This window comes from Tyto alba, unplaced genomic scaffold (genome assembly GCF_018691265.1).
Source record: "Tyto alba isolate M040663 unplaced genomic scaffold, T.alba_DEE_v4.0 Super-Scaffold_30, whole genome shotgun sequence".
NCBI classification, from domain to species: domain Eukaryota; kingdom Metazoa; phylum Chordata; class Aves; order Strigiformes; family Tytonidae; genus Tyto; species Tyto alba.
In genome coordinates this window covers 5,780,762-5,804,385 of record NW_024881305.1, presented here as the reverse complement: position 1 = coordinate 5,804,385, position 23,624 = coordinate 5,780,762, and the positions used below count along the sequence as shown (strand labels likewise).

At 47.8% G+C, this 23,624-nt stretch overlaps 2 long non-coding RNA genes across 2 annotated transcripts; one reads left to right on the top strand and one right to left on the bottom strand.

The window, feature by feature from the left end:
- Positions 1-7,842: 7,842 nt before the first annotated feature.
- Positions 7,843-23,350, bottom strand: LOC122154088. The gene is made up of 2 exons (XR_006166010.1): positions 14,784-23,350; positions 7,843-11,772 (listed from the first exon to the last, which is right to left on the bottom strand). It is a non-coding gene; the product is annotated as an uncharacterized LOC122154088 (long non-coding RNA).
- Positions 12,975-16,209, top strand: LOC116965570. Its single transcript, XR_004409477.2, has 2 exons — positions 12,975-13,085; positions 14,565-16,209. It is a non-coding gene; the product is annotated as an uncharacterized LOC116965570 (long non-coding RNA).
- Positions 23,351-23,624: the final 274 nt, after the last annotated feature.

The following is a 23,624-nucleotide window of genomic DNA, read 5'->3' as shown; positions in this document are numbered from 1 at the left end:
ACTGAAATGAGTGTGGAAACCATGTTTGTGTGTTTACAAAGGAGTATAGATGTGTTTGCTGTCCTTCATGTGTGAGGTGACACACTCAATGTAAAAATAATTGGAATTAAAGTCTTGGTGCCTCTGTGCAACCAGGATTATCATAGTTACAGTGTAGGACTGCCAGCTCAGCAGTCATTGACTGCTTAGAAATTACTTCTTTTCTAATATTACTACTCAGAATCCATTCTATAATAATTTTAGAATCCATGTCTTTTTCATTATTTAAGATAGATTAATCTCTTCCCCTATATCTTGGCTTTAAGGACTTTATGAGAATCTGTTGGATCTCTCTGATTTTGATTTAACTCTTTAGCTTCTCAGTGATGATAATTTTGTGTACAAGTGCAGTGAAAGCTTGTGAAAAAGACAATAAAGTCTTGTAAAACCTTTCTAATGATTTAGGTTTCAGAAGACATGAAGGCCTATTCCTCCTTTGAGGAATAGCAGTTGTTATGATCAACTCATGAAGCCACAGCACCTCCCGAAGAGCAGCAACTGTGGAGCCCTGCAAGATAATCTAAAGGGCCGAGGAGTCTGTTCTCTCCTTTCGTGGTACCCTGTCCATATGAGAAAATTCCCATGGAGGCAGAGGGTCAGTATAGGCAACTGTCTTCCTCTTGAATACAAATGCAGTTGGATGAAAAATATTTTATAAACACGGACAGCAAAGGACCTCATGCTGCTCTGTAAGGCGCTCGGTGGGAGGCTGTTTCCAGCTGTTTCTTTATTCTCTCAAGTGGTCCGTGGCAAAACCAGCCGAGCTGTGCTAGCTGGGGGTGCTCTCCTCTCCCTGACACCCCGTCCTGCCGTCACCAGGGAGCTGATCGAGTCGCTGAGAGCCAGGACTGTGCCTGAACGGCTCCGGCGTTCCCCCTCTTCCCCTGCCTTCTGCCCACCTCCCGCTCGGCCTCCGCCAGCACTGCAGGAGAAGCGGTGAGCCTGCAAACACCACCTCGCTGTTGGGGTGGGTTGGTTTGTTTTTTATTTCTTTTTTCAGTTTCAGGCAACCGGGATGTGCACACGGGCAATCCCAGCGGTGGGACTGTAGGTTCGGCTGTGACAAGGGAGGTGTTACTACCGCGGGGTGACGGGCACCTCCGCAAGAAAACTCAGGTTGCCATGGTTACAGAAGGACAATAGGGCTACGGGTCAACTGGGGCCAGTGTCGCAGGAAGCACAACATCCCACATCATTTTGCACACACCTGAGACTGAAGGCCCGAGCGGCAGCCTCCATAAGCCCCCAGGTCCCCACCCAGCCCCGAGTTTGTACTTAAACTTCCCAAAACTTCCCAAACAGAAATTATTGTATGCAACAGCCTCAGGGATGGAATTAGGGGTGGGATGACGCAGCCACCTGCAAGACTCTGGCAGAGGAGCCCTGTGACCTGTTATTTATTGCTTATTGGTGTGCCCCGGATTTTAAGGCTCTGATTTTTCCAAGGATTCATGCTCTGCATATTTAAGAGGAATTCTCAGAGCCAGGCACGCACCTCACCTGTGGTTACATCTCGGGGGCTTCAGCTGGACCGGCGGGCTGGGGCCGATCCAGGCGCTGACGGATCAGCCAGCGAGACAGCGTCGCTGGCAGTGCCGAGTGTCCCCAGAGCACAATCATCTTCAGGACTTGGTGAAACCCTCCCCGGCCAAACAAAGGGACAAATGAAGCCTGGAGTGAAAAACAAAGTAAATTTTAAAATAAATAAATAAATAAATAAAGGTTTCTCCCCAAAGCAGAGCTGTCAGTGGCAGGTGGGTTTGGAAGCTCCATGGAATCGCTTCGGGACGCTGCTCTTTCTCTGTCACAGTGACCTGCACACCAAAGCCCGAGGAGCAGAGCTTCTGCCGGGCTGAGTGCTGCGCGTGCCCGTGCACAAGCTATAGCTGTCACCCAAGGAGAGAAACTGCACGTGCGCAGGGAGCAACGGAGAGGTGGGAAAGGGCTGGCGGGAGAGATTGCTCCTGACTTTCGCCGTGTTGCATCCCTCGTGCTGACGGCCCAGCCCTGAGGGACGGAAAGTGGCAGCGTGGGCACGGATCTAAGAGCGGAGGGCTCACTCCCAGAGCAGTCAATGAGCAAATAAATTGTGTTCAACTGTTGATTTCTTAATAACGCGGGTCATCTTTAGTGTGCTGTTCAAAATATATCTTTAAAGAAGTCTTAAAAGTTTGCACCTTCATCCCAATGTATTCTTATTGCCTTGCTTTTTGCGGGGAGGGATAGTATTAGAAGCTGTCTTAGAAGCTGAAAACCAGACCTTGCTATTTCTTAGGTGCTGGCCCTTCCAGCAGGCTGGGAGCTAATCCTCAGCTCTCCTTTCCCCTTTAAAGAAGTAAAATGATACAGTCATGTACGGGCTGAGAAGGAGTTGTTTTGTGTGGGGTTTTTTTAGTTTTGTTTTTGTTTTTTTTTTTTTTTAAAAAAGAGGAAAATAGTTGGCAGGAACATGAGCAAAGCTGAAAGTATTTTCATCTGTTTTGTTTTGTAATGTTGAATGTTTTGTTTTCTACTTTACGAATTATACAAAGGAATCACTCAAAACAAAGGTCTCCCACTCTGGAAAGAAAAAAACCCTATAGTGGGATTAATGTGACTAATCAGAATCAGCCAAGTAAGAAAAAAAAAAAAAACAAAATACCTTGAAAAATCACAATATTTATTTTTCCTTAGGAAAAAAAAAAAAAATTAGAAAAGTTCACCCTCTAATTGAGATTTGCTTGCAAAATAATTCCAGGCTGGGAAGAGTAATCAACTTGTGCGTAAAAATATTTTTTGAGATTAATTTTTGTTTTGTTAATGGTAGCTTGGATTTTAGTACTTCCTAGTGGTTTTCAAATTATTATTGCTATGTAAAGTACAAAATACCTGTGCGAACTTTCAGACTGTTGTGTACCCTTGTTTTATGAAAGGCTACAGAAGACCAAAAAGATACAGTTTAAAAAAAAATAGGTCTTGGCAGTTTAGGAGAAAAGATCTGGGAAAGGAGTCTCTTCTTGCTCTTTTTTTTACGAGTATTTTAAAAAGTTAATAGCTTATAATTACTTATTTTTAGAAGCGTCTAGAAGGCTCAGCTGAGACCCAGAGGCCAGTGTGGCTCAGTGCTGTAGAAAGGCAGTTTATGTCTGGCCAAAATAATTTACAATCCCAGTTTCAAGGCTGAGACAAGAGGCAGAGCTAAACCTCAGCCAGCACCTGCCAGCACCAAACCAGCACGACCAGCAAAGCTCCGGATCAGTGCCGGTGCCGGCTCCCTCAGCTGAGCTGGTGAAACCAGCCCTGCACAGGCCAATTTTCAGCAATAAAGAGAAAAAGCATGTCAGGGATTTTTCTGATAAGAGCAAATAATTCGCGGCGTCGAGTTTGAAAGACGCCGGGAGCGCCTTGGCAGGCGGCGCGCGGCGAGGAGCCGCGGTGCTCGCGCTCTGGGTGTCTGGCAGCTCCCGGGCGCTCGTGGGTGCTGTGCCGGGGGTGGGCGGGGGGACTGGAGCCGTTCCTGTGAATCACAGCAGATTTCCCAATCTCTCGCCGTGCTTCTAAAAGCAGGCAGTCACTGCAGGCAGGGGCGGGCAGCGAGCCGGGCCCGCGTAGCCGTCGGGGATTCTGGGCTGGCGTGGCTGAGCCCCCGGCACCGCGCGCTCCTCCCTGCTCCCCGCGGGAGCGGGAAAAAGTAGAGCTCCTGGGTTGCCATAAGAACAGTTTAATAACGAAACTAAAATATAACAAGAAGAAATTATAGTAAGAATTGCAGTGAAAAGGAATATAATTAAAAAAAAAAAAAATAAATAGAGAAATAAACCCCAAGAAAAGACAAGTGATGCGCAACGCGGTTGCTCCCCGCCTGCTGACTGATGCCCAAGCAGCGATCAGCCCCTCCCAGCCAACCCCCCCCGGTTTATATCCTGGGTATTCTATGGTATGGAATAGCCCTTTGGCTAGTTGGGATCAGCTCTCCTGGCCACGGTCCCTCCCAGCTCCTTGTGCACCCCCTTGCACAAGAACCTGGAAAATCCTTTATTTAGGATAAGCGCTATTTAGCAACAACTAAAAGATCAGTGTGTTATCAACGTTATTCTCACACTGAATCCAAAACACAGCACTGGGATGAAAATTAACTCTAGCCCAGCTGAAACCAGGACAGCAGCCAAGCCTCTCTGCACACACCAGCAGCATCACTCTTCCATTGGTGCATCCCGTAAAGCAGTGGGCAGAGGGAACGTCTAAACAAATTTTTCCCTGTTTATTCATTTCCCAACTGGAAAATATTGCTTTGTCATATTAAGGCTGGTGGAACTTAACAGGAGATTTTCTTGTGCCCAGGGTGTAGCTCCAGGAAGTTGAAGTGACGGCAGGACTGACAACCAGGGCTGCAGGACAGCCAAAAACTTTGCTACAAGTTCAGCCGAGATCCGGGAGAGTGGAGCTGCAAGACTGTCTGTGGAGATGAAAGCAGGGATGTGCAGGAGAATTTCTGTCAGCCCAGGTGAGCGCCCGTCAGCCCAGAGGTACCAGCTGCTCTGCAATGCGGCTTTCTCGTGTAATTACAAATACAAAAAGCAAGCCCCAAGTCCTGGATCTGCGCTTCAGTGCAGAGGGAAAATGAAGCTCAAAAACACAAAATGAAATATTTTCTGATGATCTGTAAGTAAAAACACTATTTACTGAAGCAACAGTCCTGCTCAAAGCTAGCAAGGAATTTTCCTGACAGGCACCCTCTTCCTAACTCTCCTCTCCTCCGCGAGCCGCTCGGCCGGGCCACGCGTGTCGGTGTTCCCCAGCGTGTCCCCCCCCCGCCCCCCAGCCCCACGCAGCACAACCTGCCAGCCCTGGCCACCACACCGCCGGCATCTCGGCTCCTGCCCTCTGTGACGGCTGTGTCCTGACGCTCTTTGGGACTTGGCTTATTTTTTTCTGAAACATCCCGACAGGCTCAGTGAGACATTTTAAATTAAATTCTCGCCGGTCGCCCTGCACTTGCAGGAGCGTTGTTCCTCAAGTACGTGCATCAACATTGAAGGAGCGTTTGGTGAGTTTTTCCTTTGTTTTACCAGCTAGAAGGTCTTTCAGTTGGTGGCTGGTTTTCGCAGCATCAGCAGCGATGTGTGCAGACCGAGATCCAGCTCGAGCAGAGGGGCCCGGACACTTACCTACTGATTACTGCTACAGAAACGAAAAGGAAAAATGTAGTTAACTCCTGGTTTCTGATAAATCAAAACTAAGTTATTATAGCTGAAGCGATACTTTTTCTGGCTAAATATTTACGTTGGTGATTAATATACACTAATTTAGGGTGGGAGAATAGTTGTTTTTCAAAGTTTTATAGGCTTTACGGGAGAAATAAACTACCGTAGTTTGGAAAGCAAATGCTTAAATATCTTCAGTTCCTACCAACCATTTTGTAATTGTGCTTATGAGACAGCAAGTCAGCTCGCTGTGGGAATGTTGTCCAGGAGGAAATAAACCCAACAGGGATTTCTGGCAGTTCCTGCGGGACGTGGGCGCACCGCTCCGGGGGGGTGATCACGCCGGGGAGCCCTGGCACAGCACCCAGCTTCCCCGTGGCTGCCGGCGGCTCGCGGAGCTGCCAGGAGGGTGCTGATGTTTAAACCTTTAACCAGCGAAGCGCGCGGTACCCGAAACCCCGTTTTCCAGCGGTTTCGGCCGGTTTTGCTAACGGGGGAGAGCAGCTTCCCGGGGCGGGGGCTGGAGCTGGGCAGCCGGGGGCCGGCGCGGCGGGACGCTGCCGTCATTCCCGGGGCTCCCGGGGCTCCCGCCGGAGGACACCGTGTTCCCGGCGTTACACAATAACGGGCAGCGGGTGCCCCCGGCCCCTCTGTGCCGCAGTGGGTGCCGATCCCCCCCCCCCCCTCCATTCACAGCCTCTGCGCCCCCACGTGAAACCGGAACCTTGAAAAAGCAGAAGTGTGGCTGTAATTGGGATTAATCTATTTTTAGCAAGCTGTCTGGTGCCCTGTCCGTGCTCCAGCTGAGATGTTTAATTCTATCTAGCTTGACTCTTTCTGTCGTTTCACCCAGGATTGCGATAAAAATTTTCTTTTAAACCTTGAATTTGTTGGTTGTTTTCATTTTGTTTTGGTTGGGTATGGTGGTTTTTACAAAAAGACATTTTCCCCCCCCTATGTACAATAGCTGGAAAATCCAGCACTAAAAGTAATACAAAGGTGGCTGTATATATATAAAAAAAAAAAAAAAAAAAAAAAAAAAAAAAGCTGTACAACTTTTACTATCATTATTATTCATTTTACTATGCAGTTTGGAAAGCTAGTCATAGATCAGGAATGTGTTGTACTCTGGGCTGCACAAACAGCACGGAAGGAAAATTGCCTCTTCCAGGCTATACTGAGTAAAAACATGTAGTGATACCAATAGGATTTTTGCTAAATAGCGTCAGGACGAGATGTTAGACACCTATGAACAGCCGCCTGAGCACCTCATCCTTTACTGATCCCGTATGTAAATAGCTGCTGTTCATATGTTCAGCCTTTTATGATGTATTTGTAAAGGGAACTTCGAGTGAGATTAGCCGTTAGGAAAACACCGTGAAACACAGTTGGATCGAGATCAGTAGATCCCTCCGTCCTGCTGCCCCCGCCCCGCTCCGGTGGTGTTTGGCTTTTGCAAATATTCATGCCCCACGTGAGAGCGGCCGGAGGGCCGGGCAGCGGGGGGGCCAGGAGCAGCCCCCGCCACGGGCCGTGTCCCTCCCCGGGCCGGGGATCGGTACCTTTAAGCTGCATAAGGGCATCGGGTCTGGTTGAAGTTTTCCTTGCAACAGCCCCGCTCGCCGGGACGCGCGAGGGTGGTCCACTGCCTCCTGGCTGGGAAGATGCTCTGCTTAGGGGCAGCCAGGCTCCTCAGCAAAATGCTGTCCTGCCCCCCCACCCCCCCAAAATACAGCAGTCAGCCCAGGGGGATGTTCTCCTCTACACACAGGGGCAGGGTGTATTTTCCTCTCCACCCCACCTGTCCCCCCCCGCCGTGTATTTTAGTGACTCATGAAGCTTCCAAGCGCTGAGCGTGGAGAATGGCTATTTCTGTGCTGCCACTGCAATCCCTGCTCCCTCCGACTGCGCTGTCAGTGCACCTCAGCCACGCACAGCACCCCCGCCGCCTCTATTCTTAGCAGCTAATAGCTGAAATAACGACTTTTGTCTCAGCGCCGTTGGCTCCTTCGATTTGGAACGGAGCAAAACCCGCAGCTGGGGGAGCCTGGCTGCCCCCGCTCCCGCTCCCACCGCGGGCAGGGGGGCTGGGGGGCTGCCAGGCCGACCCCCGGGCAGGGCTCCCGTCGCTGTGCCAGCGCGCAGAGCTGTTGGCTGAGGATGCTGAATGCCTTGAACCCGGCTCCGACACAAGGCGCACGCTCTGCTTTGAAGCAGCTTGTGCATTAATGTGGTGCCACCTCTTTGAAAAGGAGCTCAGCTCTTCCAGCTGGGGTTTTCTTAGACTTCACAGGGTAAATTCCAGGACCGCAGGTTTTCAAAGGGAGGGCTAGGTTTTCACCTGCAGGCTTCCATTTCAGTGCCTGCTTTATTGCGTGGGCTAGGTTTGCAGAAGAATGCAAGCAAGCATTTTATGCAAATGTGACTACCCAATGCCAACACATCCCTGCCGGTTCTTGGGAACGAATCCACACCTCTGGCTTTGCAGTCTTTTGATCTCAACACCGTCCAATTCCCTTGAGCCACCCCCCAAAGAGGACTACAATCCCCCCCCCACCCCAATCTTTGTGCAGAGTCCGTTGCGCCCACCCAAGCCGGCGCAGAGAATCAACTTTAAAAGTGTTTCAGAAGGGGTTTTATTGTTATTTCTATGCCTGCCCGCTCTTCCTCCTCTTGGTTGGAACCCTAGAGAGAAGAACAGCGTGTGTACGCACTGGGCTGGCAAAGAATAGCAAGTGCTGGCCATTTCTCTGGCATTCACTAATGAAGCTTGTCTGGAAAACAATAAACCTTTCAGAAAAAAAAAAAAAAGAAGCCTAAATGTTTGTTGTGACTCTGTAACTTTTCTACGGTTGTCACAGTGGCCCAAAACCTGATGCACAGTACACTGTGTAGAATATCCCTTCAGGGACTCTGGTAGCTGAGTTAGAAATATTCCTGTTTTGGAGTTGCAAGTCTCCAGTTTCCTGGAAATCTGCCTGTTGGGGACTGTGGGGATCGAGTTGTAAGACCGTGACTTGTCTGTTGTTGTCCACATACATGTGAAAACAGAAGGAAGACTTCAAAGTCTTATTTCTGCTTTTCTTTTTGAAAAATGAAAGAAATGCCTCCTCAAATCACTGCCTATCAATTATTTCCTCTAAAAGCCACTCTGTTCCGGCAGCTTCTGTTTCAGATGATGGTTACGTCTCACTAGTTCACTGGGGGCCTTCTGTGCAATAAGGACTATAATTAAGCAAGAGGCACAACTTGAGTAAAATCTGGGAGCAAGGAACTCCCAAATTTCCATATCAGCTTTGACCCTGATTCTGCATAAAATGTGGGTCAAATTATTTAATCTTTATTTAATTCAGCCTTCCCATATGCAAAATTATATTAATTTAAAATAAGCAAACATTAAAAACTTCATAGTTTTCATAACAACTAACATTACTTCTTTATTTGTGGTCATTGTAGACAATTGTTTTACTATAGTAAAGAGTTAAATAAGTTTTTTTTTTTTTTTAAGGATGATTTTCTATTATAACGCTCAGATTAAAAGAATAGTTTTAAAATTAACCACCCCCTGATTGATGGGGGTGAGGGGAAGCAGTCCTGGCAGATGGGCTATCATGTTACCGTTTCCTTGAATGAAGCTGCCTGGGAATTCTGTGCTGAAATACATTTTTGTTGGAAACCGTAATTTTGCTGAGGTTGTGAGCATTTTGTGAGGAAGAGGTAGCACCGACAAATTTCACATTTTGCAAAAGAGCTGTCCCACATCAGCATTTGCAAAACGTACTATTTTGCATTTTAAAGCAACTTTCGGGACTTTCGGTTGGTAAACTGAAGAACATTGTGCTAAGCATTATTATTGTTAACTTTCAGATCTCCCCGTCCGCCTTTGCCCGAGTCTTTGCTCCTTCCGTTTATTGCCAACCGCTCCCCGAGGTGACGGGCCCAGACGTCATTTACATGGATATTGAGGTCGAGGGGTTATAGATTTACAGCTGCACAGACTTGCTAGGTCCTGGGCAGGAATTTGTTTGGCAGAGTCGAGGCCTTTGGATTATTTGATCTCAGCCTTTTAGTTAAACAGGAACATGCCCTGATTTTAACAATCGCAGCTTCCTGCAGTCGGAGGAAGGTGTGGCCGATGGCATTTAAACCGAAACCTGAGCCAAGGCTTCACCAGCAGGAAGCTGAAAGGGTGGGTAGTGCCACGAGGGTTTCGCTCGTCATTAAAAAGACCAAGGACCTTCCTCAGTGGATGGCCGAGGTTATTTTATCACCCACAACACCAATAATGACGTGCACGAGGGTTGGATTTTGTAACATCGGACTTCATACGTTATTGCTCTTAAGGTCATCGTAGCACGACAGCAGAAAATAGCGCGGGAGATGCCGGAGAACTGAGGATGCACCTTCACGTACAGTTTGGCACGTAAGCAGTGGCCAGCCCACGCTTCCCCTGCTCGCCGAGGATTCTCTCCCTGATCCTTCCATGGCGCTGAGGGAAACCGCCAACTGCCGGCAGGCTTGGTAGTGAGGGCTGGGGGTTCAATCCCTCTCACCCTCCTGAAGAATTTTTTCTTTTTCCCCCAACATCCAGTTTGAACTGTTTCAGTTGTGAGTCATGAGATCTTACTGCATTGTCTAGCACTATCAAAACTTTTTTTTTTTTTTTTTAATCAACACTGTAAGAACCCATGGCACAGTTGCAGCTAGCCATGAGGTCACCCCTCCCTTTGGAATGGATCCTCACACTTCCATTCATGTGGTGAGACTGATCTCTCCTGCCTCTGACCACGGCTGTGGATTATTTCCATTTTCCAAGCTTGCTTTATTTCCATTTTCCAAGCTTGCTTTCTAGCCCAGGACTTTGCTTCCTCATAGTCAGTTCTTACAAAACCGAAGTTCCGTCTCCTGCTTTTAGACAGTTTGGAGGAAAAGAAAAATAGCAATAAACCCCCAAGCCAGTAGCAAAACATGTACATGGGCTTCAGAAAGCAGCCTGGATTTCTACCATGGAATCACAGCCTCTATTTCTTTACTTCAGCTCACAGAAAATGCCAAAGCCTGCCCAACATTTAACTGACTCAACAGTGTGAGAAGATGACTTTATTTTTTGGGGCCTCATTATTCAGTTCTGCTTGCTGAAGCTTTTCATTGTGCCACATTTTCTTAGTTACGCACTTGAGTGTTTCCCAGTGCAGTGCGGCCGAGTCTTCTCGGGAGCCTGAGTGCCACCACAAAGTAAATACTTACAGTCAGGTACAGGTAGAAATGTTCCAAGGCAGGTCATTTCCAAACGAAAGTAAACCAGAAAATAAATGCCGCCTCTCCCCTGAAAGCAACCAAAAAGATACAATTTGAAATAGATCAAAGCTCCATTTTACTTCCTTAGCATAACACGAGACTGACAAGAGCGCTGTAAGCTAAAAGCACCGGTCAGCTGTCCCATCTCTGAGGACCAGAGTCCCTTCTCTCGTTCCAGCGCCGTACGCTCTCACGTGCAGAGCTTCGCCGGGTCTCGCGGGCCCAGCGAGATGGCCCCCGCCTCGCCCGCGCGGCGCTGGCGCCTTGTAAATCAGCCGCACGCCGGCGGGGAAAGCGGGGAATGCGGAAAATCCGCCCTGACCCCGCACGCTGGGGGAGCTTCTGAGATAACTCAGGGGTTACTGAACAGCACAGGCGGCTTAACGTCGCATAAAACACTGGCCTACTTTAGCGAGTGTCACCGCTGGGTGACTCATTTAAGTAGCCGTAACGCTCTTACAATTTTACCTTCATTAACTGAAGTAGTTAATGCTTGCAGGTCTGGCCACAAAACGTGTATGTAAGGCTTGAAGTCCCATGGGTTTGATTGCATAAGAAACCCTGTGTTGTGGCATTTAGTTGATCAAGCACTACTTCTGGTCACATGGAGGTTTGATTTCCCCTTGCATCAGCTGCAAGAGACCTTTTACATTTTTTGTTCCGCTGACTGACTGTTCAATTCACAAGGGTCATCCCCTTAACCCCACACCGAGAGCCTGTGCTGCTCTCCCCGGTCCCCAGCTCATAGGATCTTGTCCTTTTTTTGCAGAATCGTATCTGAGAAACCGGGAGCTTGCAATTCCTCTCATTTGTGTCTGTGCGTAACAGGTGTCATTTTCAGTGTAGTACAGACAAATCCCAAAATAGCTCAGGCTCTTCAGACGCTGCGAAGAGAAAAAATAGTGGTTACTTCAGCTTTGGTTGTAGTGAAAAACCCAAAGCTCGCAGCCAGCTCTGAAGTCCGGAATTAAAATGGCAGATGTAGCTGTGTAGTAGTGAATCCCTTGATTCTGTGCTTTTCAAATGGACTGCTGGCTCTCTCACTTGCTCTTTTGTATATGCAGACTGACGCATGAACTCCTCCATACAGTGCTGGCTCTCCATTAGCTTCCCTTTGATTCCCAGATGCTGTATCTACCACCGATCCTCCTCCACATTTCCCGGTTTTGAGGCTACAAGACGGGAGAGCACTGCTTCCCCTGCCTGGTGCTGAAGTTGGCCGACGGCACCGGAGTTAATGCAAGGGACGGTCCTGGGGGGCAGAGGCAAGGAGAGAGTGTTCATCTGCAAAATCTCTCTTGCCTGGTGAAGCCTGCTGTGCTGAAATACATAGCTGCTTGTGGACTTTGACAGAGATTATTGGATTCTGGTGACTCCAGGAACGCAGTTATTAGTTCCCCTGCCTACGCTGAGCTTTCTGAATCTCTGTGTGTGATAACACTTATTTATACTGTTCAGATTGAGAAGAGCCTATAGCTTTCTAGCACGTTCAGTACCTTATCTTACACCTTGCATCTGTCCAGTGGCTGAACCACATTCAGATCAATGTCTTGTGGCCAGCAGAGCAGGGTCTCGTGGGTCCAGCAGTAGCCTCATGCTTTCATGCCCAGAAGACCTGCACTAGTTCACAGGAGCAGTTCCTTTTAAGTTGCCTGGTGCTTCGGGGTAACTGCCTGCTGAGTATTTGCAAGACGTGGGCCTAAAATATTTTATTTCAGGAAGTCAAGTAGTGGTTCCTGTCATCGAAACAGTTAATCAAAAAGCACTAACTCTCTACTGGAACGTGTGTGTCTGCATGTGTGTGTGTGTGTGTTTTTGTTTTTTAGAGCCAAGAAGATTTGCTTTGGTTTTTTAAAGCAGAAACCACCACAAAGTTGGCTGTGGTTTCAGCTGCGCTTGTTCGAGATTTGTATTGCTGACTACCAATCCTAAAAGAGTTAACCTAGTATGACTCAGAAGCAGAGAAGGAGATGCGAGGCTGAGAGCCTTGGAGGAAGCACAGAAACAGAGGTGAGGAACATAATAATTACCAAAAAAAGGTGCAGAGTCCAGGAGCGACGTTCCCCTCGGTTTGCCTGGCCCTGGCACGGCTGGCACGGGCTCCCTGGAAAGCTGCAGTTCCGCTCTTATAACACAGGGAGCAGGCTGGAGAATTTAGAGCTGCGTCACAGAGCTCAGCGAGAGAGTGAGAGAGCAAGCTCCGTCGATAGGTCTACCAGCAACAGCCCTGCTGCAGCAAGAGGGGAGAGAGGCAGCAAGAGAGGCAGAGAGGGCTCCAGAAAGAGAAGTAACACCAACACCAGGGACTGGGCTCCTGCCACCATCCAGTGTCATTTAAAGATCGTATTTGGGCTCGGTTGGCGTAGGAGGCTTCGCCCATTGACGATGCTGGAGACCCGGCGCGCTTAATCCCGCGGGGAGGGAGAGTGGGCAGACACCGAAAGGGTTAACGGAAAGGAAATTTCTGGAACCTTCTATTCTGCGGCGCTACACAGCGAGCGGAGGGCTGAGGACTGCGCAGATGGTGCACGGGCAGAGCTCTTCGGTCCGGTTCGTCTTTCCCACGTACGTACCCTTTGATCAGGATGGGGCTTGAGCTGCATCTACGTATTTTAATTATTTGCAGGGCGTCCCTTTCCCCCGGCGTCCCTAAGTTCGGATCCCAAAGTGCCTCTATTATTATTTTGGCTGGGTATGCTTGCTCTGTTCTGCGTCAGAGCTGTTTTCTCAATGGAACAACGGCACAGGTTGTACTAATGTCACTCTTGCCGGCATTGCTGTACTGCAGAGGAGGGTAGTAGTCGTGGGGGAGAGATGACAACTTTGCAAAGACTGCTGTTTTCATGTTTTGTTTGGGCTTTTTATTCCCCCCCTGTCTCTCTAAAGGCTGGCATGTCGGCGAGGGTTTGGTGGAGGGGTTAACAGGCGCTCTGCGTTTCAGAGCTTGGAGGTTTGTCACTGCGTAGTTCGGAAAGTGGTAAACGGTGACGCAGTGATCATTGCAGGGCATGTCGTCCAGTTTTTAAAAGCACTGGGGACAGGTAGAGGGTGCCTTCCAGACGCTTCCACACCAGCTGAAAGGGGTTAAGGATGAGTCGAGACGGGAAGCTAGCATTTAGGGATTAAATGTCATCATTTTGGCGTTGGAAAGTTGTTTACCTTGCTCTCTCCGTGTCTCCATGTTGGCAGCCTTCCAGCTCACATGTGATAGTCTTCCCTGTACTGCTGCATCATTAACTAAGTGGCAGAGCCGGCTCCCCATTGGCCGGGGAGGGCTCTCAGCCCAAAGGCGCCGTCCGATTGGCGGAGGAGGTGATGGCAGGTGAAAAGCCCTCCCGGATTGGTCGAGGACTGGGTGTCAAATCTCAACGTTGATTTCACTCGCTTCAAAGTGCCGGCAGCTCCCTGCCCGCTCCCTGCCCGCTCCCTGCCCGCCCGCGGCTCCAGGAGCCCCTCGGGCAGGGGCTGCGGGTGGGAAAGAAGCGGTTAACTCCTCGGTGAGCCAGGGCCCCCGCGCCCGTGGGTTGCCCCGCGCCCGTGGGTTGCCCCGCGGGTTTCGTTTCGCCGTGCAGTTGTGACGATGACGTGTCAGAGCTGCAAACCACGGGCAAGGGGAAAGTACTGGGGTTTGGGGCTTTTCTCCTCGCTCGCTTGCTTCTTCCTTATAAGGCGGTTAAGCGTTAGCAGGACTGTGAACTGCTCGGGGCAGGGATTGCACCTGGAAATTATGTCGTGGGAATAATTAAAGAAGTGAAAAAGACTCTTGCCCAAACGCAGCTTTTGTTTGCATAAGTGTGAGCTTGCCACAGGCTCGGTAACATCAGGGAGAGCTGAAGACAGCCCTAAGTGACGGGTCTGGAAAGGTCTGCAAAAGAAGTAACAGCGTTAGAATGCAGGGACTGAAGAATTGGGGAGGACTGGGCGAGGCTGAATGGGAGACTGAGGGCAGAAAGCAGCTCCAGGGAGAGCGTGAGGAAATGAAGGGGAGAACATTTTTCTCTCTTAACCATTTACTATACTATTTTTTCACCTCTCTTCTTAAAGCGACCAGCAGTGAAGATGGCAGCTCTGCCTGGAAGTGCTGAGGACACAACCAGCTTTGAGCTCGGTCCTTCTGGACGAGGAAGTCTCCTGGTTATGCAGTGGAGTGGTAACTTTGCTTTCTCATACGGCAGGGAACGTTATTCCGTAGCCTTTCATCATGTCGAGGCTTAAACAAGTTTAAGGATATGGTAGCATAAGCATTGGATCTCTGTTACTCACTCGTTGACATCTCAAGCGTCAGGTCCGGTTGTTTAGCAACAACCGCTGGGTTCACAACGGGCTCAGACGTTCCGCGGCCGCCGTCCCCATTACTTCAGCAGCAGCCTGTCCTCCGACCGGCAGCCTGAGGGAGAGGGAGAGAGAGAAGGGCTGTATTTACACAGGTACGCCCGCCCCGACCGAATTTTGGCGGTTCGGTTCCGAAGGCCGCACGCGCTGCGGTTTTATCCCCGCCGCCATTCTTTTGCGCAGCACCGTAGAGGGGAGGATGCCGTCTCCCACGGCAGCGCGGTGGTAGGAGCCGGGAGGGAAGAAGAAAACAGACAGTAGGTGCCACTCCCCACTTTTTTTTTCCTCTTTCCCATCTCCACCTTTCTTGCCTCCCCTCCTCTTCTGCCGGATTCCACAGGGAATTTCAGACTCTGACTGCAGTCATCACAACCCCTCCTGACTCACTGAGCCTTCGCTGGCTGTAGCTGGCTCCCTTGGAGCATCCTTGCCTCCTGCAGCGCCAGTTCCGCAGAGCAGGGGAACAACAGGAATAGCAGCAACGACGGTGGTCCCTGCAGCAAGACAGACAGGCATAAACACACACACATACGGGAACAGCACAGGCAGCCGCGGGGGTTATTCTGTGCAGCCAGGAGCTGGACTGAGAAATGATGCTGGCTTGCATGGAAGACGGGTGGGTTGAGTCTGTTTTACCGAGTGCTGTCTGCACGGACAACCCTGCCCATTTTTCCCCATCACCATTGCGGGGCAGAGGGCCTCGTTAATGTGTAAAGCTAGTGGTTCTTAATGGCATTTCTCAGTCCTTTGAAAGGAGGTGCAACTGGCAACCCCTATACTTGCCCAGGCATATACGTACTTTTCGAGTTTCCATGTTCAGCGGAGGGATGCATTTGTTTTTATCCCTTTCGTTACTCTTTTTGCCACGGTGATAGTTTAATTGTGACTAGATGCAGGGAGGGTAAGGAGACAGAGATAAAAGAGGAGTTATTTCAATGTTAAACTTGGGCTGTAAATCTCATTACTCAGGAATTGAGGTTACTGTCAGCAGGTAAATCTGTGGGACTGGTAAGAAACAAGGCTAAGAAGGGCACACGGCATATTTCTGTAGGACAGGACGGCAGCGATTTTGCGCATAGGGCTGGTATCGTTACTGTACGTTAGCTGTACATGGCCGACTGTTCCATGATGGTTTCCTGCGTATTGCCGCAAAAGGACTTGGGAAAGCTGTGATTTCTTCCTCCCTCCGACACTTGTGTGTGTGACATTGTGTAAGCTGATTCATTTTTCTGTATTTTGGTTTCCTTCCTTTGTAAAGTGGGGGTTTACCGTATCTCTCAGCCTTAGTGCGGCATTATGACGCAGTGTTTGTTAATGCGTTGGGTCTGTTGGCAAAATACATGCAATTTTCTTGGGAGTTTTGACTGCTCAAGGACTGCAAAATTTGGTAAAGGAAGTTAAGGACTGCAAATGCTCACAACATAAATTTAAAAGCATTACCATCGTATTCCTCTCTGGTATCGAAGGAAGGCTCTCGGGCTGACGAGGCAGCCATGATCTCTTCCTGCACTTGTTTTGCCGATGGTCATGTTACATCTGTGACGCAGTCCGATTTTGCTGTTGGTTCCTGTCTGTGCTTTACGGAGTCGAGCTGACGAGGGCACAAGCTTGAATATGGTTAGAAACATTAATTTAATATTGATGTTGAAGTTCGCAGCCATACCTGAAGTGGCAGGGATATCAGCATCCACCTACTTCACTGCCCACAGACGGCGAGGGAATTGGAACGAACACGACAGCACCCCTAGCCATTTTGTTGCTCGCAGAGTAGACTCTAAGCCTGCAGCACTGCTGCTGCTGCTGCTGCTGTTAATTTCCATGTTATACAAATACAGCGTTGGGCTCTGTGTCAGGAGCTTTACTGATGCTGTGAGAAGCTTAAAGTCTACGAGCAAATGTTTTGTTTTTTTTTTTTTATTTGGGAAAATTCATTAAAATGTCCATATGCCAAGTATTCTACCCTCACTCCTCTTACAAATCACTTCCAGATCTATCCAGAAAATTCAGTATTGCCATGAATTTTTTTCTATAACTTGTCCGTGGTGTTTTCTTACAGTTTAATATGGGTGTGGCTGTGGGGGGGAGGTTAAGATTTAAGTCGATTAAGTATCTGTGTCGCTGATGCTAATGGACAGAGATGTAGGCAAGACATACGAGTTGCCCATATCCTCTACAGATCTGTACATAGGTATAGATAGTCCCCAAGCCTAGGTTGTGAAGATGCCCTTGTTAAGGAACAAGAAGGGAGTACTCTCTTCTGTTCGCACCCACCCAAAAGTTTTGGTGCAAAGGCAGCAGTAGAAAAGGCCAACGCGGGAATCTCACAAAATGGTTTCAACAGTGTTCAGAGATGCCAGTGCCGTTTATACTGGCACGACTCCGAGAGAGGTGCCGTGAGCTGCCTGCTGCAAGGTCATTCCCCTGACTCATTGTCAGCAACCAGTTGGTTCAGGAACTCCCAATCCACATTTCTTGCAACTGTGGCAGCGCTTGAGTCCTGAACCTGGAGGTGAGGCTTGAAAATTAATGCTACTGCAGTAGTGGGCCACTGAGTCCAACACTGTAGGTCCAAGAATCCTGCATCTCTGAAGCGTTTTAAAATCCGTACCTGTAATTTGTTTCATGAGCTAACTACAAAAACTTTGCACTAGTTCTCTCATCCCCTTTTCCCTCAAGACTTCTGGACTGCTGGGAATCAGGAGCAGCATGTATTTAAGGACTAGGCATCAACTTACACTGTGTTCCAGAAAAAAAAGAAAAAAGTAACTGCATATATTTGCATTTCTGTTGTTGTGGTTGTTATCAGGTGGACTCCGCAAGCTGCTCTAAGTTCATCAGTGTCTGTCAAACTAGTGTTGTCCCTCACGTGCTTTCAGTTTCAGGTACCTCAGCTGATTAGCTGTCTCGTCCCCTCCCAGGTTTCCACATTTTTCTCTGGTGTTCCTATTTGTCCATGTCACTAGTATTTTCAGTTGACGCAGGGCAACCTCAACCATGGATATCTTAGGGCTGCCTCTAGTCTCAGGTTCACAGGCAGCAGTGGGGTGGTTAATGCCTCAAGGATCTTGAGCAAAATAACTTACGTTGTCCCCATCTTTGCAATAACAAAGTTCAGTGTGGGGACATGTTATCTGACTCCTTTTGAAGAGAGAGGAACACAGGGGCAGTGCAGGCCAAGCATGGACACGAGTGGGCCCTTCCTGCTCACAGTGTTGCCAGCTCACCCCCCCAAGCCTCCAGCCCTGGGCAGCCTCCTGCCCTGACCGTGCTTAAAGTCAGCCGGAGCCTTCAGTACCATTATTCTCTAGTTTTCAAAGGGAAAGAACCTGGCTGCTAATCCTGATGCCAGTGACGACTCTTCGCCTACAGGGAGGCATATGTGATAGCTTGTCTGCTAAAAACTGAGCCAACACAGTGTGATTCAGACTTTAAGCTTTCCAAGGAAGAGCTATTTCTGAGTTAAGCACATCTCTTCAGCTCCCCACACAAACACTATCCAGTGCAAATGGTGCATAGTAGGTGCCCGGCAGCAGCCACTGCTTTTGTATTTGGATATACAGCTCAGATGCTGCTTAAACATTGATGATGGCTCTCAAACACGCAGTGAAGTTTCAGTGATAGAGAGACTGATGGAAATCCTGGGAGCAGGTACTAACCCAACAGCTCACGTGCTCGGGGGAGTCAGCCAGGAGTTTGTTTTTCTCCAGCTTTTTTGCCAGGTCCTTTTACTGTGGGTAGTGCTAAGATGTGGCAGGGCACTGAAGGCGTGTTTTCAGATGTCCGGTTTAAGGGCAGGTTATACTTCAGTGAACATCTGGCAGTATTTGTTTCCTTATGCTCTTCACTGGCACGGGACATTCTTTTGTCTCTTGAGCAACACAAAGAAAAATATGACTTCCCTTGACATTAACTAAAGTAGCTGCAATGGTAGCGCTGGGGGAACATCATGTTCCTAAACTGACTATACAAATCACAGTAATCTCCCTGTGAGTGCTTTCAAGACCTGCAATCAACACTTTATATTTTAAGGTGATGCTTAGGTACAGAAGTTAGGAACAGAAAATGACTTTTCTGGTTTCACCTACTTTGGTGGATAATTTTTGTTAGTGTAGTTAGTTTTGCGGTGTGCTGTTCAGTCAAGCTGCGTATGGCTAAATTTGATGAGTTTTCATTGCTGCACCTTCCTATTGCTCTTCCATGACCTAAGTCATGTAAATGCAATGCTTTTTTTCCCACTGTGTACGTTTGCTCAGTTTCACCTCACTGTTCCTTGTGAAATCTAAATCCTCCATAGGAGTCAGTGGTTCAGTAGTTCCTCTGCCCTCCAAACAGGCTGTGGTTTTGCCTAGTAACTCTCATGAAAGCAAAGGTGGAAGAAAACTGCGTGACTCCAGGCAAGTCAAAGCAATTTCAGCTGAGCAGACGGGAATCACAAGATTAGAAACTGTAGCCCTAGAATGGTCACTATGCTAAAACTGTTCCCTTCAGCTCAGAATAACTTTGGAGCAAGCAATAGCAAATAGCACGGAAGTGTTACATTTTACTTAAAGGTCTGAAACAAAGTTCTCAGATTTTAAAAAAACAGGGCTTGTGAATAAAGCCTAATTATTATAGTGATGTTGGGCTGTTACAAACTATCTCCAACTTTCTCCAACAGATCTATAATCTGGGAATTAAATGTCTCTTGCACCTTTTTTTTTTTTTTTAGCTTCCTTTGTTAGACCCAACCACCACAGAAAATGTGGATCAGGATGGCAGAACCATAAAATGAAGCCTGGTATGGCCCATCACAACACCCGGGGTGTCTGGGTCTGTGCTAGTGTCGAACTATCTTGCCCCCACAATCAGGTTTGCTGCATCCGAACCATCAATTCCTGTTTGCCAACGCTGGCTGCCCAACCGTGGCGCAGCGTTGTTCAGCAGAATCCTGGCTGGCACCAAACCCATGCTGGGAATGAGTAAAACTCCCTCAAAGCAGCAAGAGTGCCCTCAGGGAGGCCACTGTGCAAAGAGAAAAGGCCCAGGTACACTTCTCAGACCTTGTCACAAGCCAAATTTCAGCCACCACAGACACTATCTACCACCTGGTTTGCCCTAAATTATCTGGAAAAGCTGCTTCCCCCTACGCTAAATGAGCAAACAAAAACCTGGCCTTCCCCTAACCCCCAAACCCTCGAACAATTGGACCATTTTAAAAAATGGGTTAGAATGATAGGCAGCTTGTTGACAGTTCAGCACAGTTAGACAAGTGCTCCGACAGATTACCCTTAATAGGAATTGAAATTAGTGAGTCAAAAGTCAAGCAGGCCTGACTGTCCCATTGCTCAGAGCTAAATGGAACAAAAGGCTCTACAGGCTTGTACCCGCAGCATGCCACAGTCCGGCATCCAGCCTACCTTTGGTTTTGTGGGAAGGGGGCAGATAGCACAAAGGTTGCAGACCCAGAGTGCCTGGCTTTTAACTTTACTATTTATACTGCAATTATAAGGCTACAATAGCAGGACTAAAGGAATGGGCTTGGTTCAACTCAGGAATGTGATCTGGAGTTTTTATTCTGGTCCTAATCATGAAAAAAAAAAAAAAAAAAATCTCCATTATGCTTTAAACTCATGAGGGAAGTACATGTTTTTGCTGCCCACAATAGCAGTAGCATTTCTAGAGCTATCTTCTAGTCACAAGCATCACCTTCACTAAGCAATGCAGCATCTACCCCAGCTTTACTCAGCCTAGGTCAGTGCTAGTGCCGACATAGAAAGCATTACACACTACCGAGTGGCTCAGACTGCAAGTTAGGGCACATTTGTCCATGCCTGACCCACGCAACACCACACAGTAACAAAACTGCACAACAAACAGATGCAGTTACACGCTCCTCCGGGCTGAGGAAGCTTTTTTTGAAACCTTAGAAGTTCACTCATTTCAATTCCCCTTACAGGTCACCACTTGTACTGTCACACCCCTCTGTCCTGCACCTGGCCTTGGTCTGACTCATTCCTTGACTGTGAGGATGATGCATCAAGCTCAGATCTTCTGCATGTAGAATGGGAATACTTTCTCCAGGGGAGACCAGAGCCTGATGAACCATGAGTTTCACTCAGTCATTTGAAAATGGAGGGAAAAAATTACGATGCACACAGGGTCACGGAGAGGTCTTTTTTTGCTTACCGTGGAAGCCCCAGAAGTGCCTTAATTTATAAGACAGAGGTTGTGAAAAACCAGGTCAGTGACATCCAGGCTTGCCTTGGTCCTGCAGATTAAAGGTTTCAGGCTAGGGAAGAAGTTCCCTTTCACGTAGGAGGCAGGGATGTCTTCCCTTTTTGCCTTTGTCTTGTGTAGAATGGATAGAGCAGTGTGAAGTCTGTGAAAGGCTTTGAGATGGTCCTCTGAAAGAAGCTACAGAATAGTACTACTAAAAAGTGTCTGAAAAAGGAGGAAAAAACCAAAATGCTAATATTGTACTTTTTCTACTATTATTGATTGAAAACTCCAGAACACTTTGACCAAGCCAACTATACCTGATAGTACTTGTCTCTGCACCCATGTGTGTCCCTATGTATACTCAACACACACCAGCAAATGCTTGTGACAAGCACTGGTTTATTTTTCTGCATGTGTGCATATTAACAGTTGAATGCTGTGTACCACAGCATCTTGAACTGCTCTCTTTTTCTCCTCCCCTCTGCATACTGCCTGCCCAAGCATGCTATTAGGTTTGGAAAGAACAGCATACGCTGTCACAGACGTATCCTTCATAAAAGGTGTACCTGCACTTTGGGAGAAAGGGCTGACGCCTTCAGGCTGCTTGGAGGGAAGGGGAGCTTGTTAAGGCAACAGGACATCCTTCAGGTAGCCTGGAGGAGGGCGCAACAGCATCTTAATTATGCTGGTTTTATCAAGCTCTAAAAAAAATGAATGAGCCATTGGTCTTCAACTGCTGCATGATATTTCTGGAAAGGTTAGTCTCCTTTGGAGAGGGGAGGGGAAGGTAAGCATAGGTGTTCAGACTCTAAGTCTCATACCTCTAGAGAAGCTCTCATTTTTAGCAGCAGAAACACAAGTGACATTTCCACCAACTGATTTTGAAAACCCTAATAAAGATTTCTTTTTACTGTTAAGGCATATGCATACTACTGAGACAAGAAAAAAACCAAAGCAACCCTCTCTTTGAGCCTGTTTCTGAAAGATGCTGCTGTGGTACTTTATCTGTGCTGGAACTGACCTCTTGTCAGCAGTAACTCTCAGCCCAGCTTTCAGTAGTAAATCTTACACTGATAGTACAGGGTGCCTCATAAATAACTGTGCCAGCAAGACAGACACTGGGGAGGGAACCTGCTTTCCACTTGTCTTTCACCCTGTTGCCCCAGATAATGGATTTAGAAACTACAGTAAATATCCAGACACAGTAATCTAGTGCAGTTCTTCCCCCTTCCTCCACTCCCCTTTCTTGGAAGGACATGCTCTTTTCCTCTGCCGCCTGTGGGTGTGCATTAGGATGTAGGCACTGAAGCAGTTTCTTGGATCTGGTTACAAAACTAATGCAAAGAGTTGCTAAAAGCCCAGGGCATCAATAAGTGAAACTCCCAACTCCACTTCTGCCGCTCTTCATTCCATTTTACATCAGCTTCTGCAGCAGCACAGGTTAGACGTGGTGGCCAGGGTCTGATAGTTCTCAAATTATGTGTGCAGTCATGCACAAGCTTCGAGACACCCCCATCTACTCTCACTGTACTGGGACACGTACACTGCCTGTTAACTACCATGGCTGAGCTACACAACAGCACTGCTCAGACCTATTCCATTTCCAGTAACCGTCAGCCACTCATTTTCACACTCTCCTACTTCCTTGACAACTTTTGTTGAACCATTTACAGTTAGATTTGCAAACGCTCACTTTTTAGGTTTTGTTCTGACCCATACACAAAGTAGTTTCCATGCAATTTATTCTCATTGTCCCTACAGAATTTAAAACTTGTCTCACAAAAATCTGCAACTCCTTGTTTATTAGAAGCATGATATTTACGGGCCGTGTGACGCAGCTGACAAAGAAAGCTCCACCATGACAGTCACATTTTCTTTCCCTGTCACAAAAAGCACCTGATGTGTCCTGCCCTCGCTGATGATGCCGAGATCAGTGAGTGGTGGAAAGCCAGGCCACTCTTTACCTTGGACAGAATTAAGTTTATAGCCTAGTTCCATTTGCAAGGGCATGAAAGAAGTGTTCCTCTACAATACAAATCTTCCCCCACACCCCATCACTAGCATACTCAGCACTACAAAGTCGGACCTTTTTCACTACTTGCTGGTAAGAGCTTCAATATGTTCTACCTGGCAGTGAAAGGAAATGACAGTCATTGCCAGAGTGGTGGGCTTCCTCATCACATACTTCATTTCTCCTACACCAGCCTCAACTATTCACAAGATGTCAAAAAAAAAAAAAATCTATGTCAATAAAGTAACTAACCCAAAGTTAACTGTCTTTCTTTCTAATGAAATTAAATAAATGAATTTTTCTCTAGGTACAGTGGAGATGGAAGGATTTTCTCCCTCAGCCTGCAGCCATGCATGAGATGTGTCTTCCTCTGGAAGCTGGTTTCACATGGTGGCTTAGATTTTCCCACTTTGTATCTAGCACCATTTGAAATCAGTGTTCTAGGAGCAAGAATTACAGCGTGGGAGGTGATCAAGCAGCTGCTAACTTTGCCGACAGCCTCTACTCCTTAAACAAGCACTTTTTCCAATGGTTATTTTTTTGCCAGCCATCCACTTTGTAAC